Genomic DNA, 24,725 nt, shown 5'->3' with positions numbered 1-24,725 from the left:
AACCTTGGATCCCATCCTGGGGGACAAAGGTAAGGTATAGATGCAAAAAAATAAATAAATAGGCAAATATATTTATATATATAAACCCACCATTTCTGGGACTGGTCTGGCATTCAAAATGACTTTTTAAAAAATGAATACAAAAATGTTTTTTTTAAATAAAATAAAATAAAAGGCTAATTTGCATTGGTTAATTTCAATGGGAGTACACCTATGGAATCATTGAATGATGAGTCAACAAATAGATAATTCCCATTAATTTGATGGGTTTACTTTAATTGCAACTAACAATAGGTTTCAGGCCTCGAAATGAAGGATGAGATGAAAATGAAAGTTTGGGTTAGAGCATTTTAGGAAAATTAAGACTGTAAACTTTTCAGAGCTGTACTTCAGAGCTGTACTTTTGAACGTACAAAATTCCAGCAGGCATAACTATTTGTGGTCATCCTAAGAGAATGCTTTCAGGAGAGAGATTACACTCTTGCTTTTCACTAGGGGATTGTTCCCTTTTTAAAGAAGAGTTAAAGCACAGTACTTACATTGACCCATGCATAAGTCATCTCGGGTTTTTGGGGTTGATTTTTTGTCTAAAGTTTCTAGACTTCTACATGAGTATACACAGTAGTCATAGAAAAACCCACAAAAATGTAGCCTCTCTCATGACATACCAGCGGGCTTCATTTCAACTTCTCTTTCTTTTTCTGATGGAGGACACTTTTTACCTGGGCTTGTCAGCTTTATCACAACATTGGGTAAAGCTTCTGAAGCCAAAGAACAGAGAGATCATCTCTCTGTGAGCCGTGCTCAAGAAAGTGACTCCCACAGCACATTCAAAAGTCACGTCAGCCAAGGATTAGAAGAGCAAGTGACTGGGCAAAGCTGTTAAATAATCATCTTAGCCTTCCCAGCAGAGAGAGAGAGAGCACAAGAGGGGATAAATCACTTTCTGGCAGCAAGGAAATCAAGAGCCTTTCACACAGAGGAGGCATCAGTGTTTCTTGAGACAAATACAGTTGGCCCTCTGTATCCACAGATTCATGCATCCACAGCTTGAAATGTATTAAGAAAATATACAAATTCCAAAGAGCAAACCTTGATGTTGCCATTTTATATAAGGGACATCATTTTAAGGTGCCATTGTATTTAATGGGACTTGAATATCCACGAATTTTGGTATCCACCGGGGATCCTGGAACCAAACTCCAAAGGATACCAAGGGCCTATTGTATCCCATGTCCCCCAACATGTACTCCTACATTATAGCACATACAGGACACATGCAGCAAAGCAACATCAGAATGTGGTCAAGATGTCAAAAATTATTAATGAGGAAGGCACAAGCTAGGATTGATCAACAGTTTGCTTTTGCCTGAGCCTACTGGGAACTGCTTCCTGCTCTCACCTCCTGCTGAGGATGCATCTACACTGTAGAGGTAATGCAGTTTGACACCACTTTTAGCTCGAACCTAAGGAATCCTGGGATTTGTAATTTTAAAATGCCTTTAGCTTTCTCTGCCTAAGAGTGCTGGTGCCTCACCAAACTACAAATCCCAGGATTCTGTAGGATGGAGCCATGGCAGTTAAACTGGTGTCAGGCTGCATTAGTTCTACAGTATAGATGCACTCTGAGTGATTTGCATGCAATTGCCTTTGGACTTTGAACTCATTTTGCAGCAATTATAGTATGTTGAGGACATTTTAAAAGCACCAGAAAAGGTGGGGCAACAAAGGATTAATTAGGACTGTCCCTGACAAATCAGAACAAACCCCCCTTCCCTTTATTGATGTTGATAGGAAGTAGGGACATCTTTCTAAATCCCTATTGTTCTCCTTTTTCAAATGAGAGAGAGAGAGAGAGAGAATCCCATTCTGCTGTGGCACAGGGCTCAGATTACATTACAACCAGTTTTAAAAAATGTCAGTGACCAGTGAAACAGTTTCAACACAATGCAAGATAATCAGAGGCAGGATTAGCTAACAAAAACAGGATGTCACTGTGAAGGAGTTTGGAAAAGTTGCTTTTTAAGGCTGCCTTTTCTAGAAGCCACTACCTAGCATGGTTGAGGAAGCTTATGGGAGCTGTTGCTTTTAGATATAACGTTTCAAATTTCTGGGATCAGTCTTAAAAAAAAAAAAAATCTTCTACTCCAGCAGAACAAATGCTTGCCAGAATTAAGGTATTTTCATCAGATAGTGAAGAGTAAGAAAGTGGGAATCAGCTGAATCCTCTGCAATAATCATAATGCCATCACTGCAAAGACCCAGTCTCACATTGTTATCAACTACTTGCCAGTCCACCCTAAGTCCATGGAGAAGGGCTTTTTCTTCTGCCCAGTCATTTCAGAATGGCAGATAATCTTGATAATATCTTGATCCCAAGGCATTTAAGACTTTATCGAGAACCAGTAGGACTCAGATTGCACCTGGAAACAAACTGCAAGTGGTAGAGTTAGTACAAGATTCCATGGATGGACATCAACAAACACTCCTGCTGCTGGAGTTTGGAACAGCAAAAGTTTCCAAAGGCAGTCTCATATAGAGCACTTTGCAGTGATCTGTTATTCTTGTAACTAAGACAACAGGGGTCCTTTCCTGTTACACACTATAGAATCATAGAGTTGAATGATACCCCAAGGGTCATCCAATCCAACTAATCATGCAGAAAAACACCATCTAAGCACCCCTGACAGATGGCCATCCAGTCTCTGTTTAAAAACCTCCAAAGAAGGAGACTCCACCACACTCCCAGGAAGCATATTCCACTGTCAAACAGCTCTTAATGTCAGGAGATTCTTCTTTATGTTTAAGTTGAATCTCTTTCCTATAGTTTGATTTCACCTTAACTGCCATGGCTGTATTCAGTAGAATTCTAGAATTTGTAGTTTGATCAACCCCTGGAACACACTGGCTGAGAATTTGAAATGCCCCTCTACACTACAAATCCCAAGATTCTATAAAATGGAAACATGGAAATTAAAGTGTAATTATGGTACTATAATTTGCACTATAATTGCACAATGCAAAAGGATCTCTAGACTCTTTCAACTTTTTTCCTATGAGCTCATGGCCAGCTTTGAGTTACTCTGATCCTGCAGTCTTCCCACATTCCAGTCTATCATAGGCCCTTATCAGATGAGTGTGGAACTGGGGGTCTTGCGCACTGGGTGGAGTCCTTCCGCATTGGCAGGATTCAAATTGGCCAATCCGCATTCGCGCGAAGTGCATTCAGTGCAGAATGTTTTGTCACACCGGAGCTCAACATGCGGATTGGCCGATTCGTATCAGCCGCCTCGCACATGCTCAGTGGTGCCCTGCATGGGTTGCGACCTTAAACGCTTCCGGGGTGAAAGGGGAGGTCACGTCATGACAGCCCGGTAAACAGCTGGAGAGCCAGCTCATGCACATTAACAATCGCGATACAACGTGTCCGTTACTGTTCCCTCTGTACATTCCTGCTTGGTTTTAACGTGACCTTTCCTTGCAACAAATTAGCAATGCCCGGTTCTGCGTGTGTGTGTGTGAGTGTGTGTGTATGTATTCTGGGGGGGGGGGGGGGAGGAGCAGTTCCAGCGGCTGTCAAAGAGGCTGGATGGCCATCTGTCAATGGGGATGCTTTGATTAAGAGTTCCTGCATGGCAGAAGGAGGTTGGACTGGATGGCCTTTCTTGGGGTCGCCGTGATTCCAGCGGCTTCTTCCTCCTCCTCCCGGCTTGGGATCCAGCCTGGGCTGCATCCCAGGCAGGGAACAGGCGCGGGGCCGCTAGAATCGCGGCGATCGCCGCCGTTCCAGCGGCCTCCTCCTCCTCCTCCCGGCTTGAGAGGCATCCCTGGCTGCATCCCAGGCAGGGAAGAGGCGCGGGGCCCGCTGGAATCGCGGTTCCAGCGGCCTCCTCCTCCTCCTCCCGGCTTGAGAGGCATCCCTGGCTGCATCCCAGGCAGGGAAGAGGCGCGGGGCCCGCTGGAATCGTGGTTCCAGCGGCCTCCTCCTTCTCCTCCCGGCTTGAGAGGCATCCCTGGCTGCATCCCAGGCAGGGAACAGGCGCGGGGCCGCTAGAATCGCGGCGATCGCCGCCGTTCCAGCGGCCTCCTCCTCCTCCTCCCGGCTTGAGAGGCATCCCTGGCTGCATCCCAGGCAGGGAACAGGCGCGGGGCCGCTAGAATCGCGGCGATCGCCACCGTTCCAGCGGCCTCCTTCTTCTCCTCCCGGCTTGAGAGGCAGCCTAGGCTGGCTCCCAAGCCGGGAGGAGGAGGAGGAGGCTGCTGGAACCGTGATTCCAGCGGGTCCCGCGCCTCTTCCCTTCCTGGGATGCAGCCAGGGATGCCTCTCAAGCCGGGAGGAGGAGGAGGAGGCCGCTGGAACCGCCCCCCCCCCCCCCCGCTTCCCTGGAACCGGCAAGAGGAAAGACCCACTGGAAGTAAAAATTGGAATCTGGGGGTCTTGCGACGGAGTTCAGGACTGGGCATTCATACCAGACCCATTCGCACTGAGATCGAACAGAGCCCCAATCCGGATATCCGCCAATCCCCTTACTCAGCGCACTGGCCAACACACTCCAAAAAGAGGAGACAGTACGCATTCAGTTCGGCAGCTCGCGCATTCACGTGAGTGCGGATTGGGCCATTCGAATGCAGGTATGATGGTTCTTTGCGAAATAACGCGAATTCGAACCACCCAGTGCGCAAGACCCCCAGTTCCACACTCATCTGATAAGGGCCATACATTTACACATGCAAACATGGGCAGGAAAGCTGTTTCAGCCCAACGGCCAAATTTGATTTCTGAGAAATTCTCTGGAACTACATACCAGTGGTGGGTGGTGCCAAAGGCAAAAGGTTATGACCAAAAGTAAGCACTTAAAGAAAAAAATTAAAATTCCCACTGGCACCTTTAGAAGAGGCACAACCAAAAAAAGAAGTGGTTACTTTTTCAAAATGGAGGAAATAAACTTTACAAAAACTGTGTTCTGGGAAAGGGGACATATCTGCAGGACCATGGAAGCTTGGATTTGAGGAGGCACAAATTTTCACTGTCAGGGTTTGATATTCCTCACCCTGTCATATAACAAAATTGATGCACAACAAACTAAATATGAGTCATAATCACAAAATAAGGTCTGACATCCTGTTAGTGCCTTATGGAATAAGTCTAATGTACACCTGCGTAACTCACTTTTGGTGCCATTGCAAAAGTTAAAATTCTTTATGGATTGTGCCATGGCCATATTCCCCCACTGTTTAAGCTACTGCTGCCCTCCCCTTGCCATTACTAGCTAGTGGAGTACAGTGTGATGGAGCAGCATTCAGTTTTGTTACTATAGGTCAGGGTGGGCAGAGTGTGGTCCACGGACCACATGCTGCTTCTCAACTCCATACTTGTAGCTGCTAAAGCCTCTCCCCCGTCCTCAAGACACTTCGGGGTTTTTTTCTTTTAATGGTCTGATTTTTGTCCCTAAGCCATGTTGCAATCCCTCAAAATGTGTGAAAACACATTAAAATACACACTCTATCTTTACAAGCAACCCAAAACCCTAATGGCACACTTCCTGGCATCATTTTGAGAGGGACTGGGGAAGAGAACAGAGGTATTTGGGCTTGCTGTAATCAGAGTGGGCCCATGGGGCTTTCTGGGGGAAAGAAATGGGTCCTGCCCCCAGTTGTCTACCTCTGGACACACATGATTCTCCATGACTTCTGAAAGGTCCTGGAGGATGCCTGTTGCTGAACACATCCATCCATTGTCTTCTCTCTGCTTTCTGCTAGTTAGTAAATAGCTGTGTTTGTGGAATGGTGGTGCAGAAGCTTGAAATATGGGATTGGGATATGTGAGCATGTTTAGAGGAGGGCAACCAAAATGGTGAAAGGTCTGGACGCCATGCCCTATGAGGAGCAGCTTAGGGAGCTGGGTATGCTTAGCCTAGAGAAGAGAAGGTTAAGGGATGACATGATGAAGGGTTTAAATATTTGAAGGGATGTCATATTGAGAAGGGACCAACTTGTTTTCTGCAGCTCCAGAGACTAAAACATGGAACAATGGATTCAAGCTACAGAAAAAGAGATTCCACCTAAACATTGGGAAGAACTTTTTGACAGTATGATCTTTCGACAGTGGAAGACACTGCCTCAGAGGATTGTGGAGTCTCCTTCTTTGGAGATTTTTAAACCGAGTTTGGATGGTCATCTGTGGGGAGTGGTTTGATTGTCTATTTCTGCATGGCAGGCAGTCGGACAGGATAGCCCTTGTGGTCTCCTATGGTCCACTAGAATAACTGGGGTCGGGAGAGAAGAGTAGTGGTTTAGTATGAGATCCTAACTGCAAACTAAGGAGTGTAGTTTTTGTTGGCTTCATCTGCCTACTTTCAGATGGTTGAGCCAAAAACGTTTAGCCTAGCTGACACTCTAAATACTGTATTAAAAATAAGAACTCCAAGGTGACATATTTGAAATTACTAACCGGAGGGGGGAGGGATTGGGTAGAATGGGAGCATCAAGTTTCTCTTCTTGAAAATGCCTGTTTCCATTTGTACACTGTTAACCCGATGTGAGTTGGAAGAATGACATCTATCAGGGCTTCTGTGTACCTGCAGAGAATAGGATTGCTTTTTTAAAAGACATCTGAAGTGGAAGATAGAAATAGCAGGTGTGAACTTTCCAAACTGCCATTAAAAGTGCCCACCACTGGGGAAATTTACGGTAATATCCAGCCACACCAAAAAAAAAAAAAAATAATTTTTAAAATTTTAATATTCCTTTTGGGGAACTACAACTTCCTCACTCAATTCCTCAGTTTGTAGCTGTGTAAACAAATTCCAGGTTCTGAGTAACAGACATAAAAGTAAACGCTGCAAGGAAGCCAAGCTCACCGAAGCATGTACCTCTTGGCCATGCCACAGCTGGGAGATGGTGGGAGTCATTCTCCAAAAATTACTTTTCCAAGCTCTAAATCACAGATGCAAAAAGATGAACATGTCAAGAAATGGGATGTGCTGTTGCTGCTGAGCAAAAAAGGGAACCCCGCCCCCACCCATCTCAACCTCTCACCAAAGCAAACCACAAGGGAGATCATGAAGCAGTGTAATGAAATTATAAATGGACAAAAATAATGTCTGCTAAAGTTTTTACACTTATCCACTACAATATATTTAAAACAATCATATAACAGACAATTAACCACTTTCTACATACATTTATTTTAAAAAAGGTACTGCCATTGACAAGACTTACCTACTGAAATTTTGGTTAGTCCATCTGTTTTCCTGGATCCAAAACTATGACAGACTTTGACTCACTCCTGTATCCAGTCCTCTGAAACACTGACTACCATCCCAATAATGATGAATACTATAATTTTTAGAGCCTTATCAAATGAGAAAACAAAGCCAAAATGGAGCTTTCTTTGGCATGACGTCGTAATGGTTAAGTTCTCTTTTCCCGCGGGAGATGGTCATCACAGTGTGTCTTTTGTAGACAAAATATGCACTTTTAAAATTGTCTTTCACAGGAAGAGAACTTAAACTCTGTGACCTCATGCGGTAAGGCACGGAGAAAGCCACTATTCTCCAGCTCCGTTTTTGCTTTCTTTTCTCATGTGATAAAGCTCTTAGTTAGTTCAACTACATACCTTGAGTGAAGTCAAAGGCTTTCATGGCCAGCATCCATAGTTTTTTGTGGGTTTTTCGGGCTATGTGGCCATGTTCTAGAAGATTTTCTTCCTGACGTTTTGCCAGCATCTGTGGCTGGCATCTTCAGAGAATGCTTGCCTGGAAAAAGTGGGTCTATATATACTGTGTGAGCCTGGGAATGCAGGAGTGATTTGCATGTGTATTGTTCAGTGCTGATGGCCGGCCTCAGGCTGGGAGGCTAATGCAAAAGAGGATTAGTGTCTGCTAATTGGTGATCATTATCTGCTGGGAAAGCCCCTGACTCTGAGTGGTTTCCCATTTGCATTTGCTGAGTCCTCATTTTGCTATTCCTCAGGTCTGGTAGCCAAATTTTGTTCACTTTAAGGGTTTCTTCTTTCCGGTTGAAATTATCCAGATGTTTGTGGATTTCAATGGCTTCCCTCTGCATCCTGACATGGTAATGGTTGACATGGTCCAGAATTTCAGTGTTTTCAAACAGTATTTTATGCTCAGGATGGTTTGTGGCATGTTCTGCTACTGCTGATTTTTCCAGCTGACCCATTCTGCAGTCTCTCGTGTATCTTGCTTCTTGTTTGCACACTGCATTTGGTGGTCCCTGTGTAGACTTGTCCGCAGCTGCATGGTATGCGGTAAACTCCTGCAGCTGTGAGAGGGTCTCTCTGGTCCTTGGCTGAGCGAAGCATTTTCTGGATTTTCTTCATCGGTTTGTAAACCATTTGCAGGTTGTGCTTCCTCACCACTTTGCCTATTCTGTCTGTGACTCCTTTGATGTATGGTAAAAATACCTTCTCTTTGGGTGGCTGCTTGTCTTCACTTCTCTGGGTTTTCCTAGGCCTGGCAGCCCTTTTGATGTCTGCGCTGGAATAACCATCAGCCTGTAGAGCCCAGTCCAGGGGCTTCAGTTCATCTTTCAAGAAGTGGGGTTCACAGATGCGTTTTGCCCGGTCTACCAGTGTTTTGATTGTGCTTCTTTTTTGTCCTGGGTGATGGTTGGAGTTTTTGTGCAGGTATCTGTCTGTATGTGTGGGTTTTTGGTATACTGTGTGACCCAAACGTTGGTTCGGTTTGCGGATGACTAGGACATCCAAGAATGGCAGTGATGAGGTCCAACTAAGTACTGCCTTGCCCAAGTATGTTGGCTGGATTGGTGGCTCAGCCACAACTGAAGATCTCAAATAAGTTTGTCAGGAAGTAAAAATAGATTTTGAAGACCACCCAGATATCTGGACTCTCTAAAGGAAGATCTCTTCATCTGTGGTAAAGCCTGATTCCTCTCCAACACCTCCTGGCTGCTTTGTACTTTAACAGCTATTTGACAGTAGCAGTTCCACCAAGAAAATGACAATTTGCTCTCTCTCTCTCTCTCTCTCTCATTATGCTGCTGTCGCATCCATTTGTGAATACTTAAAACCCATCTGCGATACAGCTGTCAAAATCAATTTGCTGCAATTCCTTCCATGCTGCCATTCTTCTTCTCTTCTCCCCATTATTTCTCCCCCACCTCCCTGATTCAAGGCAGCAAGAGAGTGGGATGTTGCCTCTCACTGTAGACGAAATACTCCTGTTCCCCCACCACCGCCTAAAATAATAATAATAATAAATAAAATTTTTATTTATACCCCGCCCTTCCAAATGATCAGGGCGGCTAACACTTCTGTCCGGTCTCTCTTGGCTTCTTTATGCTCCTTTGTAGCAGGAACAAATTGTTGAATGATGTGGAGGCTGTTTTTAATTGATAGTCTTCTGATATTGTACTATTATTAATGTTTTACATTTGCTGGGGCTAGGGGAACAAGACCCCCATGAAAATGGAAACATCATAAATAAAAAGCCACTATTTTTTTAACTGATAGAACAACTCCCTAGGAAATAGGTCCTGCTATGCAATGCTATGGTCAACATCTGGCCAGAGGATGACCATAGAATTACACAGGCTGGGTTACAAATGCCCAGAGAGAAGTGTTCTTTCTAGGAATCTGTGGCATGTTACAGACCACCTAAAAGCAGCGGTTTGCCGGCACTGCCAGTTGCTCCGCGAGAGAGCTGCAGCAGCCAAACCGTGCGGCTCCCTCGCAGAGCAAAAAGAAGCCCCAAAATGGCGCTTCTTTTTGCGCCCCGGATGTGACATCGTGAGGTGCTAGTCGTGCATTAGCGTCGTCACATCCGGGGCACGACGTGCGGATACTATGCGTCCGCTATGTCAAGATGGCAGCGCCCGTGTGGAATGGGTGCCTCCATTTTGTATGGACCCAATACGTACTAGGGTTAGGGGCGTCAGGAAGTGACGCCCCTTCCTAACCCTAGTACGTCCTGGGGACATACTATAGGCGCGTCTGTAACGTGCCTCTAGGTCCTTCAGCATGACTGTATAGTCAATATCTGGCAGAATCGTTTTGAAGACCTAGAGATTCCTAGAAAAAGCATATTAATTAAATCTGTTAATAATCCGTGAAGTCAAAGGCTTTTATGGCTGGTATTGATAGTTTTTTGTGGGTTTTTCAGGCTATGTGGCCGTGTTTGGGAAGAATTTATTCCTGATGGTTCCTCAGTGTCTGTGGCTGGCATCTTCCGAGATTACTGGCATGGATGTGAGTGGGGTCTATATACTGTGTGACCCTTGGTTGAGAGGAAGTGATTTATATTTTAATCTCTGTGTTGATATGTTGGTGAATGGCAAGGCACCATTTAGTTAGTGATCCATTGTCTGCTGGGAAACCCCCTGACTCTGGGTGGTTTTCATTTGATCTTGCTGGGTCTTGATTTTGGTGTTTTGCCAGACTGGTAGCCAAACTTTATTTACTTTAAGGGTTTCTTCTTTCTTGTTGAAGGTGTCTAATGTTTGTGGATTTCAATGGCTTCCCTGTGCATTCTGTCCTTATTGTTTTTAGCACAGTCCAGAATTTGAGTGGTTTTGAATAGAATTAAACCACCTTGGGCATAAAATGCTATTTGAAAACAATCCGCCAGGGTGGACTGCGGCTACAGCATGTGGCTATTTCGCCCCTTATTAGACAACAAGCTGAACATATTTGACAGTGGAACACATTCCCTCGGAGTGTGGCCGAGTCTCCTTCTCTGGAGGTCTATAAACAGAGTCTGGATGGCCATCTGATAGGAGTGCTTTGAATTTGTATTCCTGCATGGCAGAAGGGGGTGGAACTGGATAGCCCTTGTGGTCTCTTCCAATTCTATGATTCTGTGATTATAAAATATGTTAAAATTAGCTTCATATATGTCAAATAGATGAAAATGTGGCTGAATCCCTAAAAGGAATTCTTCATGAAACATTATTAGATTCATTAAAATTCCCATACATATTAATAATAAATCAGTCCTCCCACACTCATACTTGATTCATGTGTGTTAGAAATGAACCATAAATATACTCAATTTGACCCTGTAAAGCATATTTTACTCTTTTAAAGCATTTTCAATGAGGGGGAGATTTATTTGGCTGTTTTTTTTAAAGGCAATGCTGAGGGATTGAAGGGTTGTTGATAGTCCCAAAGGCCATACTGGACTTGCTGCAGGCCACATGTGGCTCACAAGGCATAGGATTTTCACTCCTGCTGTATCACAACTTCACCTAAAGCACTAACACAGCTGCTGAGCAGCATTAGTGAATTTGTGGCATGCCTCAGCTCTTGCCATTAAAAACCTGTAGCTTATCAAACATGCTCCCCCCACTTTTCTTAATGGGGGTCAAGGAGTCCAGGAGTAGTTGTTTTCATTTCCATTTCATTTGTGCTGACCCAGGAGGCTTCTCTCCTTTTACAAAAGTCAACATAGAAAAGCACTTGTTCTTCCTTGAAGATGTTTCAGGTGATTGCTGATTTGGCATCAGCTGCAGGTGTGGTGAAAGATAAATCTGGGCTGAGTGAGGGGGGAAAACATAACAAAACATGGAGGTTATTCAGCAGAATTGAGGAAGCTCCAGGTGACTGCTGAATTGATAAAGGTGGTATTTTGGAGGAAAGGGGACACAGTTTAAATGTGGCGAGATGTGATTTCAGGTTCATAGTGTAAGGGCCCAAACAGACAGTCCAAAATAAAGCTTCTTCGGGTCACTTTGGAGGTATGCTGTTTAAATGACACACTCATCTTAAGAGGCCAGAAGCTGCACCAAAGCCATGCTCCAGTCCTTAGGACTGGAGCATGGCTTTGGCATGGCTTCTGGCCTCTGAGGACACATGCATCATTTAAACAACATATCTCCAAAGTGACCCGAAGCAGCTTTATTTTGGACTGTCTGTTTGGGCCTTGAGTTCTGAACATTTAATGTGGGGCAGGTAAAGTGCAGGCATGTGATCCCAGCTATTTTTGCATCTTTTTTGCATTTGCATCTTTCACCCATCCACCCCCCCAACCCCCCAGGACTGTCCTCCTTCTGCCTTCCCAAGGATAAATTACATTTCTTGTAAGCCTCCAAAAGAAGTAGCTCATAAATTTCAGGGAATCCCCTGCATTGTTTAGCATCAATGAATACCCCATTTTCAAAACTAGTCTACCACAGACTTCTGTTCTTTGGGGTGGTTTTTGATAGCCTGTGCAACCCACAGATGGTCCCAGGGGCAGAAAACTGGGCTTTGGGTCAGGCACAGGTGCCCACCCTAATTTAAAATCAACTCTAGGTTTGACCTATAAAACATTTTCCAAGGCCACAACTCCAAACATTTGATCCCTTCGTAACTGCTACTTGCTGTTTTCCAGTGCTTAGTTCTTATTGCTTATTTGTGTCTTTCATAGACAGTTTCAGTAGAAAGACAATGAGGAAAATTTAATTGATTCCAGAGTTTGAAAAAGTTACAGCTGGCCAGCAGAGAGAGTTGCAGCCCCCAATAGTAATATTTCTGAACTCTGTCAAAGGCATGCTGTGGCTATGACACAAGTGTATGTAGTAGTATCTGGGCTGTTGCTAGGATCTCATGAAGATTTTGACCTAGATTATTAAATCCACATACACAGTTTGGCACTGTTTGCCTTGGGGTCAAACATGGGCCCCGTCTGCATGGACAAATAAAATGGCTTCCCTTCTCCTCTTGATGGGGAAACCAGAAAATGCACAGCCCAAGCCTTGGTTCTGATGTGAATAGACAAGATGATACCCAGCCCATTCAGCACCAGAACCAGGGAATCACTTTGGAGGTATGCTGTTTAAATGATGCATGCGTCCTAAGAGGCCAGAAGCCACACCAAAGCCACGCTTCAATCCTAAGGACTGAAGCACAGCTTTGGCTCAGCTTCTGGCATCTTAACATGCATGTGTCATTTAAACAGCATACCTCCAAAGTGACCCGAAACAGCTTTATTTTGGCCAGTCTGTTTGTGCCCTTAGGCATTAGTAAGTTGCGTGTGTGTGCGTGTGTGTGTGTGTGCGCGCACACACTTGCGCGCCTTCAAGTCACCTGTTCACTTATGGCAGCCTCCTGAATTTCATAGGGTTCTTAGGCAAGGAATACTCAGAAGTTGTTTTGCCTGTTCCTTCCTCTGAAATATAGCCTTCAGCACCTGGCATTCATGGGTGGTCTCCCATCCAAGGAATGACCCTGCTTAGCTTTCAGAGTCAGATAGGATCTGGTGCTTTTAGGCTATTTCCATGCACATAAATCACTAACAAAATGCTAGTCAGTTTCTACCTCTTCTCAAAACAGTTGACAAGTCCAAAATGTACACTAACTTTTCTCTATTCATTTCTTTGGATTCTGATGAGCTCATTGTTAGGCATGTCTCACGACAGGTCAGCATACTGAACGAGAGTAATTTTGAAGGGTGCAGAGCGGAGTATTTGGGAGTAACTTCAATTTCCCAAATGTCTGTTCTGTGTCAAATTCATGGTGAAATGATTCTCCTAGCTCTTCAGAAACCCATATCCCATTCCCAAAGTATTCTGGCTCTTGGGCTGTTATTTGGTTCAAGTGATCATTCGCATCCCTTGATTTCTCAACATTTGCCTGTATGCTTTAACCCCATCCAAATGCATGAACTGCCTGCATGGTTTTGGAGGTGAACAGTCTATTTGAGGTATTTGCATCTCAGACATACAAATCTGGCATCGATGAATATGGATATGCACATGTGAATTCACTTTTTTTTTTTACTGATTTCTGTCTAAATGACTCCAATAATAATAATAAAAATACAATTTCATCAGCTCCTTAAAATATTTCATTTAATTGCCTTTGCAGCAGACCATTTGCAAGAGAGAGGATGACGTGATCTGTTTTTCCAATTTCTGCAGAAGAGGAACTGAGGCAGGGGTCGATTATTAGTCCTGTCTCCTGTACGGAAAAAATAAAAATCTTTCAGTGAGGGATTTATCTTCCACTCTAAATAATTTCCTGACTGAATAGCTGAAGTGCTCATTTTGAATGCATAGTCAGAACCTGCTTTGCTTTGAAGTTATCTTGGACTTCACAGGTGTAAAAAGTGTGTGTTCTCCAGTCAATCGGCTTGAATGAAGAACTCTGCAGGTGCCTCAGAGGAAAATCGACCCCCTGACACACATCACAAAATTGTGGACTGTAATTTGAGGCAGCTAGCAGTCTCCCCTGACAAGGAGCCAAGAGCTAGTAGGAGGAATTAATTACCATATCCTTAGAGTTGAGAGTCCTCTGACATGAATTGAAATAAAAATAGAGAAAGAAACTGAAATGCTTGGCTGTGCCACCCTGGAAGGCTGTCCATCAGGGGTGTAGTTTTGGAATGGGAGTGGAATAAGATGGGGGCATTGCCCCCTCAGTAAGGATTCTGCCTCCCTGATTAAATTTTCCTTCAGCCCCCAAATTCCTAGCATTGCAGTAACTTAAAACTTCAGTTGAGCAGCCAAAGAAAAGGGTCAGGCAAAGTTACCAAGGGAATGTGAATACCTAAAACAGAAAAAACAAAGGTCTAGGTGTGAGCAGTTTTCAGTGTCTCATGCTCTGCAATGCTAGAAAATTGAGGGATGGAAGGAAATTTCATTTGGGGGCATGAATTCTTACCTCATTTCACCCCATAGCTACACCCCAGGTGTCTATTATCATGTTCGAGTATCATGAGATGCCAAGTTTCCAGCATTTTTGCAAAACAAAATAGGGACATATATGTTTACCCCTTGATATTCTCCTCATCCAAGAATGGTGATTTGTCACCAAGTCAACTTTAACAGATGTTTACAAATGATATCCTCCCCAGCATACTATCTTTACTAAGGACTAAAACAACATGCAGGCATCTGACTAATATTTCCAGTTGTTTTTTTATCCTCACTAACTACCTCACTCTGCTTGCACAGAGATTTCTAAGTGGCTACAAGTCCCAGGATTCCATAGCATGGGGCCATAGCAGTTAAAGTGGATAGCACAGATACACTCCAAAACACACACACACACCCCACACCACCAGATGATGAAACATTACTGGAATTCTACTTTTCTTTCTGTTGTGTTAGCAGCCATTTACTTTGCAGTCGTCTGTTCTGCAGGGATTCTGGAGAAGAGTGTTTAGTAAACTGATCATTACAGTCCAGTATTAAATAACCTTTAATGTCCCAATGGATCTGGCTGTGCTTAGTATGGAACAGGTGCAACTCAAATGTATTTAGCAACACATCCAAGACAGTTATTGCTGGGCTGGATGAAATGGGAACAATGAACAAGAAGCTGCACAAGCAGAAGATTTGTTGCTTTGTGCCTTGCAAGTCGACCCTAATGTGAACCTATCACAGGGTTTTCTTGGCAAGGTTTGTTCAGAGGAGGTTGTACCTTTGCCTTCCTATGAGGCCGAGAGGGTGTGACTTGCCCAAGGTCAGCCAGTGAGTTTCCATGACTGAACAGGGATTTGAACCCTGGTCTCCAGAGTCATAGTCAAGCACTCCAACCACTACACCACACTGGCTCATACAACAGTTTACCAGTTGCTTTAAGTGCATATAAGACAGTCACTATAGTAACTTTGAAGAAAACTTCTCAGGTTTCAGAATAAAAAAAACCACAGTAGAAGAGACGTCACTGCCAAATGTGCATCAGTGAAGCAAATGGAAACCTTCTGTGCTTCAATTTTTGTTACTTCAGCACACTAAAAACAGATACAGCTAATACAATTGGGAATCAGATCCACCCAGGCAGAGAGATCCTTTTATTCTAAAGGTTTCAAAATTCCAGGCAATTTGTACATTTGAGCAAATGTTAGACTAAGAAGCAGTCTATCCATTACACAGAAGTCAAATGGTAGGTACACTTCAAAATCCTGGATTTTCCATCAGTTCCAACCTCTCCCTCCCCCCCATGATGGTTAGGTGGATAAAATTTCATTTATTCATTCATTTAAAATGTTTTGTTATGAAACCCTCCATGCTTGTAGTAAGCTAGCAGATCAAGGAATAAGTTGTATTCACCCAGTCTACAGCTTACAATGAATGGGACATTTTTGTCTTGTGGAGCAACACATTCAAGAATATGAACCTCATCTACAGCCAATACCATTCTTTCAGCACCTTTTCCTACACCCCATATGGTGAATGTCTGGCCTTCCCGATGTTGTTGGACTACACCTCCCAAAACATCCCTCATCATTGGGCATGCCTCTGTGCCAGTTGTTGTTGTTCTTGTATGCCTGCAAGTTGTTTCTGACTTATGGTGATTCTATGGTAAATCCATCATGAGGTTTCCTTAGCAAGCATTGATCAGAAGAGGTTTGCCAATGCCTTCCCTTGAGGCTGAGAGAATGTGACTTGCCCAAGTCATGCAGTGGGTTTTGTGGCCGAGTGGGGAATCAAACCCTGGCCCTCAGAGTCATAGTCCAACATCAAACCACTAAGTCATGCTGGCCCTTGGTGACTGCTATATCAGTGGGTTGGTGACAGGGTTTGCTGCTTTGGGTTTTAGTCCAAAGTTTTAAAAGTGCCATCCAACATGCTGATCTTATTTTTGGGATGGATTTTAACAATTTGGATAGCCATTTTAAAGATCATGCAAGACCTGGAATGGATTCACCACCTCATTGACAGAGAAACTGGATCTGCTGCTTAGGGTGGATGGGAATTGTAGTCCAACAATATCTGGACAGTGACACATTCCTACCGCTGTTTTATACCAAATGGGCCTGTCTGCACATGCCACAGAGTGGGGTGATGGTATCTGGAAGTGATAGAAAGACAGTCCCATTTCAAGCTACATGTGAGTGGGTGCTATTTGCTGCCCAGAACTTAAAAATAAAATAAAATTTAAAATCCCTGAAATTTCAAGAAAATAGCATGTTGCAAAAAGAGGTTCTATTTCAATCTGCTTGTTGCTGTATTTGTTTCATACTTGCAAGGAGTACAAGAAAAAGGGCCATTTAAAAATATGTTCACATCTGCAGTCTTGCATGGTCCAACCCAGTCTGCTATCTCAAAGATCAATACCCCATTCCATGGGAAATGATATTTTTTAAAAAATGCAGTTCCAAGAATCCCCAGAAATTGTAATTTTTCCATTCTCAGGACAAGAACTAATGCTCTTCCCCCAAAATATTTGAGCTAACTTGTTTGGGTGCAAGGTAAGAGAAGAGGACAGAAAATAAACTGAAAGTCAAATTGTCTAAGCAACAGGAAACAAATGTAACTTTCAGAGTTGCTTTAAATTCATTTTCCTCCTTCTGCCCAAGGGACAAACTGTCCTCCGTCTGATGCAGATGCGTTTCATAAAGTGCATCCTGTGATGGACGCTGGACTCTTTATATTTTTTCTTTGCTTCCTTTTTAATTTGAAAAGCATTGCTCAAACAAAGCTTGTGCAAGCCAAATGAAATGCCAAATAGGTAGCACGAAAGAGATGCTGATAAAAGCATTTCTTCAGGACTGACATCTACGTATTGAAGACGAGAGAGCCAAAGACAGGAAGGGATGTTGAGCGGCTGGGTAAACTTTGGTGGAGCAATCGGCCAGCCAGAGCTGCAGATGGTGAAAATCTGAACATCAACCAGCAATTGCTCCATTGGGTGGTTTGTGTGTATTTACACACATGCACACACACACATTTTTCTGTACCCTGACAGTTTGGGCGAATCTATTTATGGCCTGTATCATTTTTATGTTGTTACCAATAATTCCCTTTAATCTCTACATTAATCTGCTGGGGTTTTGTTTTTGTTTTGTTTTTTAGCAAAATCCTCTGAAAAATACATATTGACAAACATACATTGATGCATTGAATCTGCTAAGAACAGTGTTACAATGTCCGGAGAAATACAAAATCTGCTGAATACTTACATTCTAATTCACTACTGTGAAAGATGTGGATCAGGATATTTTCTATGGAGATTTGTAAAGATCAGATTCATTAAGGGTTTTTGTTGTTGTTTGGGACACTTAGGAAGAGGCAGAGGGACAGCTGTCATCCACATCCCCTATAGCTTCCTTCTCCCAAAGCTAAATTTGCAAATATGGATGGCTTTCCAGGTGTTGATGGGCTGCAGTATCCATCATCTTAAGGCAGCTTGCCCAGTGGTGAGGAATGATGGGAGCTATCATGGATAACTCCTTTAAAATTGAGACAAGAGTGTAATCTACTGACGTAACAACTACCAACTTTTATTGCCCCAGCCAACATCACAAGTAGCCATGCTGGTTGGTATATATTGGGAGTTGTCATCCAAAAAGTAGCTTTTCCAAACTCTGCCAAGCTTGACTCAGGAGAACTGGGCCAGCAAATCTAATTCTGGATTCTAAATTCCTGGGCTAAGTACATGCTCAGAGGCACCTTATTTCTTAATACTAAATGTATGCACACCTTGCAATGAGTCACTATTTTGTGTAAAACTCCGGTTGGTGAATCTCAGTGTCTGACTGAAAAGCAAAACAGATCTTGTAGACCTGAAATATTGCCACCACAACAGCACCATCAGTATATTAAAATGTATGAACAGGGACACAAAATGCCAGTGGTACACACACACACCTATCCAAGCTGCAAATATTGCCAAATGTGTTTTGAATTAGAAGCATAGAATCCTAGACTTGGAAGATACCCCCAAGGGCCATCCAGTCCAACCCCATTCTGCCATGCAGGAAGACACAATCAAAGCACTCCCAACAGATAGCCATCTGGCCTCTGTTTGCAAACCTCCAAAGAAGGAGACTTTCCCACTCTCCGAGGCAGTGTTTCCCACACAAGAGAGGAAAAACATAACATTGTTAGGTCACATGCCTTCATTTTGTCAAGATATTGTAGCTCTCAGTCAAGATGTTATGGGTGGATATCTATGCAGGCAGAAGCCATTCCTTTTGGCTATATGGGCAAAGTAAGGCAACAATTTGGATAGCTCTTCAGCAATTCCCTTCTGTTGGTAGACAGATCTGGGTGAGATACCCAGCCTTACCTATATCATCAAAACTGTCCTGCTGCACCTGAGATGTAATGGAAGATGGTATCCCATTACAGCATTCAACTGGGAATCCAGTCTTCTGTGTGGCACCAGGAAGGGTGTACCACCTTGTCCTTTGTCTCAGGTAGCAAAAATTTCTCAGGCCAGCTCTGATTCTATAATAAGTTTAATCAGATCCATTGAAAGATGAAAGATTCCATTTATAACCCTCCTTAAGCTTTTATTTTAAGTGAAAGCTCTGAAGGCAATTGGAAGACAGTGCCTGCTACCAAAGTCTGTGAATACCAGAAATCTCATGTTAGGGCTAGAATAGAATCCTACCATCCATCATCCATCCATCCATCCCTTTATTTATATGCCATCTTTTTTTAAGACCGCTTGCAAAAAGTCACAAAAGTACACTAAAAGATATAACTGAGATGAAAACAATATTAAACAACAGAATTAAGGCCATGAAAAACAATCTTTCTTTAAAACATTTTTTAAAAACCCAACCAAACAGTACAGCACCATGGGAAAGCCCTTTTGTTACAATCAGTTTCCAAAGACTTCCAAATATCTTAAAGCCTGGGAAGGCTCCTATGGGAAGAGAAGGTCCTAGAGGTTGCTGGCAGTCAGCAATTAGATTGAGCAATGGTCCAGTTCAGTATAAGGCAGCTTCCTATGTGATGGGGAAAGACCTGAAAGCCATGTGAATCACTGCCAGTCAAAGTAGATAAGATGCTAGGCTCCTGGGACAAATAGTTTAACCGGCTGGTGGAAGAATGTGATCAAACATTGGCACAAGAATCTCTATTTTTCACTAGTGCAATGTTAGAGGTTATATTTTGACCTAATTTGCAGCGATTTCCAGCTAAACAGTCACTAAGCTGTATGTGTGCATATAGATATAAGCCCTCACAATGTGAGAAAAAAGTAAATTAAGTCACTTTACACACACACACACACTCACGGTTCCACATTTCAGCTGCAGTCAGAAACCTAAAATGTGAGTACCACATTTGCAAACCGAGAAGCTTTCTTGGTTTGCTTTTCTCCTCAGCTGGGTGATCCTGTCTGGTGGAGAGATATTGGCAGATCCCAAAATAGCTTTTCTACACTGCTCTGCCTAAATATCTGGTGTGTATCTGTGTATGAAAGAGTGAGTGAAAGAGAGAGATTCTCACCTGTTCATTTTCTCTTTTTCAATGGGAAACTCCAGAATAAAAAAATAATCTTTTTAAGAGTCTTACACCCTCTCCTATATAATATTTAGGTTTTTAAAAGAAACGGAGAACTGGGGCCAATATAGGGAAATAGGAAGCAGAGCTATTCCATCAGTCTGCTGAAAACCCAGAGCTGTTGTGCATCACTTTCCTCAATTCTCATCAGGCTACTAGAGAGAGGATTTGGGGGATCAGAGTCACTGCATCAGCTGAGCTGAGAGATCTGAAATATTTGGCACCTATTCTTCCTAAAGTGTCTGTTCCAGATTGGTGTTATAAGAGCATCCATTTAACTTTGGTGCTGGAATTTGCTTTCCCCCTCTTCCCTCCCCATTCCCTTTCCCTTTAATGTTGTGCATATTTAGACCAACTTTTTCATCCATCCAGACTCATCTTGGGTATGACTCTCAGTGCCTTTCCAGACTCTTAGGCAGAAGTCTTTTCCTATCAACTGCTGCCAGTGCCCTCACTTTTTTTTAAAGAAGATGACAGGAATTTAACTTTTTTCCTATGAAGTAACCCACTGGGTGTCTTTGGGCAAGTCACGTGCTCTAAGCCTCAGGGGAAGGCAACAGCAAACAAATCTTGCCAAGAAAACCCCATGATAGGTTTGCCTTAGGGTTACGATAAGGTGGAAGGCACAGAACAGAGACAACAAAATATACACTACCACTGGTCTGTATCTTGAAGAGATATTTTAAAGAGTTCGACATAGAATAAATGTTGAGGAGCCTATAAGAGCACCACATAAATGCTAAGGAAGAACAGCAAAAGCGAAGTAGTCTCCAAACTGTTTTTCTAGCTTTTAGCCTTGAGTGGGGTGTGTTAACATTTAAAAATGTACCTTTTAGTTGCTATTAGTAACTGGATGTACTGCAAACACTTACATGATCTGATGTAGTTAGATTAACATTTTTATTTTGTTTTTGTCATAATAGCTGAGACATCAGCCAGCTGAGATTATCAGAGCAGAGGAAAGAGCCTAAATCTACCTCTTCTGGATGCTGCCAGGTAGGGGTGAATGTGAATGTGCATATACACCCAGGTAACCCTGCAGTTGCATCTTAATATATTGGGGTGGGCAATGGCAGCATCCTGTTTTGGTCTCTGGAATCCTCGTCTGGATTTGAGAAGATAGATAGATAGATAGATAGATAGATAGATAGATAGATAGATAGATGGTGTGGAAATGGAACTGCAATCAGTCACAAAGGGGAATTGCTGCTCCTGGAAGCTTCCATGAGAAACACGTGGGACCTAACTCTTTGTAAATTTTATTATTGAAACAAAATCATAGAATTTTACCAATTATTTTTCTTGCTGTGAGAATGTTGTTGAAAATTGTTCAGTTTCTGAAAGACTTGTGTTGTGCAAAAAAAGGTGATCTTTTAATGTTGAGAATGGCATTTCTTTCTGCACAGAAAGCACGTTTCCAACACAGAAAACAGAAAATGATGGGGTTTTGAGCAGGAAACTTACTTTCTATGCAGAAACTTGTATTTTGTGCAGAAATATCATTTTCTTTTCAGGAAATTTTTTTTCTGTGTGAAAATGTTTTTTCTTCTGTGCAGAAATGCTTTTTCTGTGCAAGAAAACCTGTTTCTGCACAAAACAATCCCCATTCATTTCTTGTGCAGAATAAGTCCCTGATAGCAAAGCTCTTCACCTTACTAACATTCTCCTTGTCAGGGTTTCCTAACTCTTAAAAAAATTTTTTTAAGACACACACAGAGAGAGAGAGAGAGAGAGAGAGAGAGAGAGAGAGAGAGAGAGAGAGAGAGAGAAATCATTTTTGTCCTAGTGGCAGTCCCATCAGCCTGCCTGCCTGCCTTCCTTCCTTCCCTCCCTCCCTAGAATATATGCATTGCTCAAAAACCCGAACTCAGTTTATTAGTTATGGTAATGTCCTTTGAGTGGCATAAATAACCATAGTCACTTGGCTTATGATTGGAATTATTCCTGCTTTTCTCTCCTTGGAGTTGCACTAATGACTAAAAAATCCCCATTCTCAAAACAGGCATTATTGTTATGCCAAAGTGTGATGCTTTCTTTTTCTTTCTTCTTACCATTGTGTGTAATACACGGTGTGTATTATTCACATCAGTATTCCATTTGGACAGAATGTGGATGTGACAAGCTACAAGGGGCACACACAATGCTTCATGTTCTGTAAACAACATGCCCATAAGCCAGGCTTTTGTATACCTTTGTGCAGCACAAATAAATAAATAAATAAATTTTGTTTGTTCCAGCCAGTTTGTAAGAGTCTGGATTTTTTTTTAACAAAAAGGGGGAACTTTTGAGCGTGTTAACACTCAGGGCTGCCAAAATCCAGCTTTGCATTTCATACGAAGAACAGTATTTTTGCATGTGGGTGGAAAGCAGGCTTTTGAAAGCAATGTATGTTTTTGAAAATCAAAAATCCCATAAAACTTTTGGCTCTTTTACAAAAAAAAAAATTGGTTATCTTTTTTGATTCTTTCCTCTGGCCTCATAGATTTAAATGGAGATGCTGTATGCTGAGACAGACCAAGGACCTCTCCAGCTATGTACAGTTTCTCTTCTAGCTCTCTACAATGTAAAAACCCTATTTGCAAATGGAAAGATGTGTCATTTTCTGCTAGTGTAAGTGGAAAATTCTGAGGTTCTTATACCCGTGGAAGAAATTGGCACAAGGGCATACCATCCAACTGTCCTGACAGGTACAGTCCCAATTGATCCTCTGTTATCCCACATTTTCAGCTGTTTTTAAAATGTCTCTGTTTCTCTCGCTTCCTCACACTTTTCCCCTTTGTCCTCAGATTACTTCAGTTGTTGCAAACTATAGTCAAACAAGTAGTCTGCACTCAATTGACTCAGTTTAGGGAGAAAAGGGAGCCCTTCCCAGGAGGCTCAGCCACTCTTAGCTTGTGTCTTTCCCCCGCATTTTAAGTATTCCTTTCTTGGCCATACTGATATCGCTTGTCCATGTGTGGCCCAGTTTCCATCTGTGAAATGTTAGAGGGTATGCAAGTATATAAAATGTTCACAGATGTCACACAACAGTCTTCTGTGGGCTTGGAAGGATTATGTTAAGTATTATATCAAGTACTGTACAGACTGAGAGCTGAACTAAACTTTACCCAGTAGCTAAGCATTCAAGAGGTAAGACACGTTCCCAGCTGAAAGTATGTAAACTTAATTGGACTAATGGCCTATCACCCCAGTGTGGGGAAGTCTCTCCTTTTTTAAAAGGATGATAGATCATTAGTCGATATATGTTTACATACTTTCAGCTAGGAACGTATCTTATCTCTATCCAGGGAGAATACAGTTAGGCCTCAGTATCCATGGATTTTTCAATCATAGATTCAACCATCCACAGCTTAAAATATTCCTAAAAATATAAATTCCAAAAAGCCAACCTTGATTTTGCAGTTTTATATAAAGGACAGCATTTTACTATGTAAAATTTTACTGTATGTAATGGGACGAGCATCCATTGATTTTGCTATCCACGGGAGATCCAGGAACCAAACCTCAGCAGACACCAAGGGCCCACTGTACTACAGGAGTTATTCATTCTTGCCTTCAAGGATGAAGCACACAAAAGGTGTATGTCCCTAAAGAAATACTTAGATAGCCAGTCTGTAAATTCCCAAATGTGCTGCACCCATTTTGAGAAGCACTTAAAGATAAAAGCTAAGATCCTACATAGAGAAGGCAGAAAGTAATGCTCCACCCACACAGATCTGAATCCACATCCGTTCCTGGTAGCTGAGAAGCCCCAGAAGCAGCATCTGTTGCTTCTATATATGAATGGGGAGAGGGGCGAGAGGGAGGCAATTCAGGCACTGAAGAAGCATCTGGGCTCAGCCCAGTGTGGGAAAGAAATGAAGGAGCACTTACAGAGGGCATGTAGTCCCATTTCCTTTCCGTTGAAGCCCAGGACAGCTGCATTTTCAATGTCTGATTTGCCTCGCTTCCCTCCCCACAGGAAATCAGAAGAAGGCTCTCCTGGTTCTTCACATTTGCTGGGGGAGCTTTTGGATGGGGTGCAAAGGGTTAGAAAAAAAGTCCCTGTCCAAATCCAGACATGGATGTATGCCATCAACACAATGCTGCCCCCGTTGTCCACTTTCCAGTCCTCTGGCACAAAGGCCAGTCACAGTGAAAGGCTGACTAATTTTGTTTTGCATTTGAGTTTGTTCAGAACTCTTGGATGGCTATGCTGCAGACCCAGTGATAGGCTTGTTTTCCATTTTTCAATAAGGTCGACAGTTTTATCTCTTGTCACCACTGTTTGCCTCAGCTGCTCAGATGCTTTCCTGGAAATGTTAGTTCAGACAAACATATCTGCCCTATATCAGCATTATGCAGCTTATTTGCAGTCATCCTTTAACATTCCCCTCTCTCCCTTGGCATCCACATGTTTTCCTGCCTCTGATGTATTTACAGATTATTTTGGTTGTTGGTCTCAGTATTTTTAACAATATGCTTTTGTCCATCCTGTTTTGTACACCAGCCTCATATCTTTTATTGAAGAGAGGTTTTAAAAC

The 24,725-nt window shown here is 42.8% G+C and overlaps 1 protein-coding gene and 2 long non-coding RNA genes across 8 annotated transcripts in view; 1 reads left to right on the top strand and 2 right to left on the bottom strand.

Moving 5' to 3' along the window:
• ST3GAL1 (ST3 beta-galactoside alpha-2,3-sialyltransferase 1) overlaps positions 1-24,725 on the top strand; it is a 137,498-nt gene that overhangs the window by 33,303 nt on the left and 79,470 nt on the right. The window contains exons 2-3 of one of the 6 annotated variants that reach the window (XM_089517996.1): positions 21,126-21,198; positions 22,685-22,889. The exons of 1 other annotated variant lie outside the window; for it this stretch is intronic. The gene's annotated coding sequence lies outside the window, so the exon portion shown is untranslated. Of the gene's footprint in view, positions 1-20,818; positions 20,863-21,125; positions 21,233-22,684; positions 22,890-24,725 lie in introns of those variants that run through there. 4 more of the 6 variants (XM_089517999.1, XM_089517998.1, XM_089517997.1 and 1 more) reach the window with 4 other exon arrangements.
• LOC149317662 (uncharacterized) lies at positions 1,848-9,219 on the bottom strand. Its single transcript, XR_016280653.1, has 3 exons — positions 7,619-9,219; positions 6,452-6,578; positions 1,848-2,434 (listed from the first exon to the last, which is right to left on the bottom strand). It is a non-coding gene; the product is annotated as an uncharacterized LOC149317662 (long non-coding RNA).
• LOC149317661 (uncharacterized) lies at positions 11,068-24,311 on the bottom strand. Its single transcript, XR_016280652.1, has 3 exons — positions 24,076-24,311; positions 13,818-13,918; positions 11,068-11,513 (listed from the first exon to the last, which is right to left on the bottom strand). It is a non-coding gene; the product is annotated as an uncharacterized LOC149317661 (long non-coding RNA).

The sequence above is a fragment of the Sceloporus occidentalis genome, unplaced genomic scaffold (assembly GCF_023333645.1).
Source record: "Sceloporus occidentalis isolate IW3139 unplaced genomic scaffold, rSceOcc1.0.p SCAF_3, whole genome shotgun sequence".
NCBI lineage: Eukaryota > Metazoa > Chordata > Lepidosauria > Squamata > Phrynosomatidae > Sceloporus > Sceloporus occidentalis.
The sequence above is the reverse complement of the archived record's forward strand: the minus strand, read 5'-3'. Positions and strand labels throughout refer to the sequence as shown.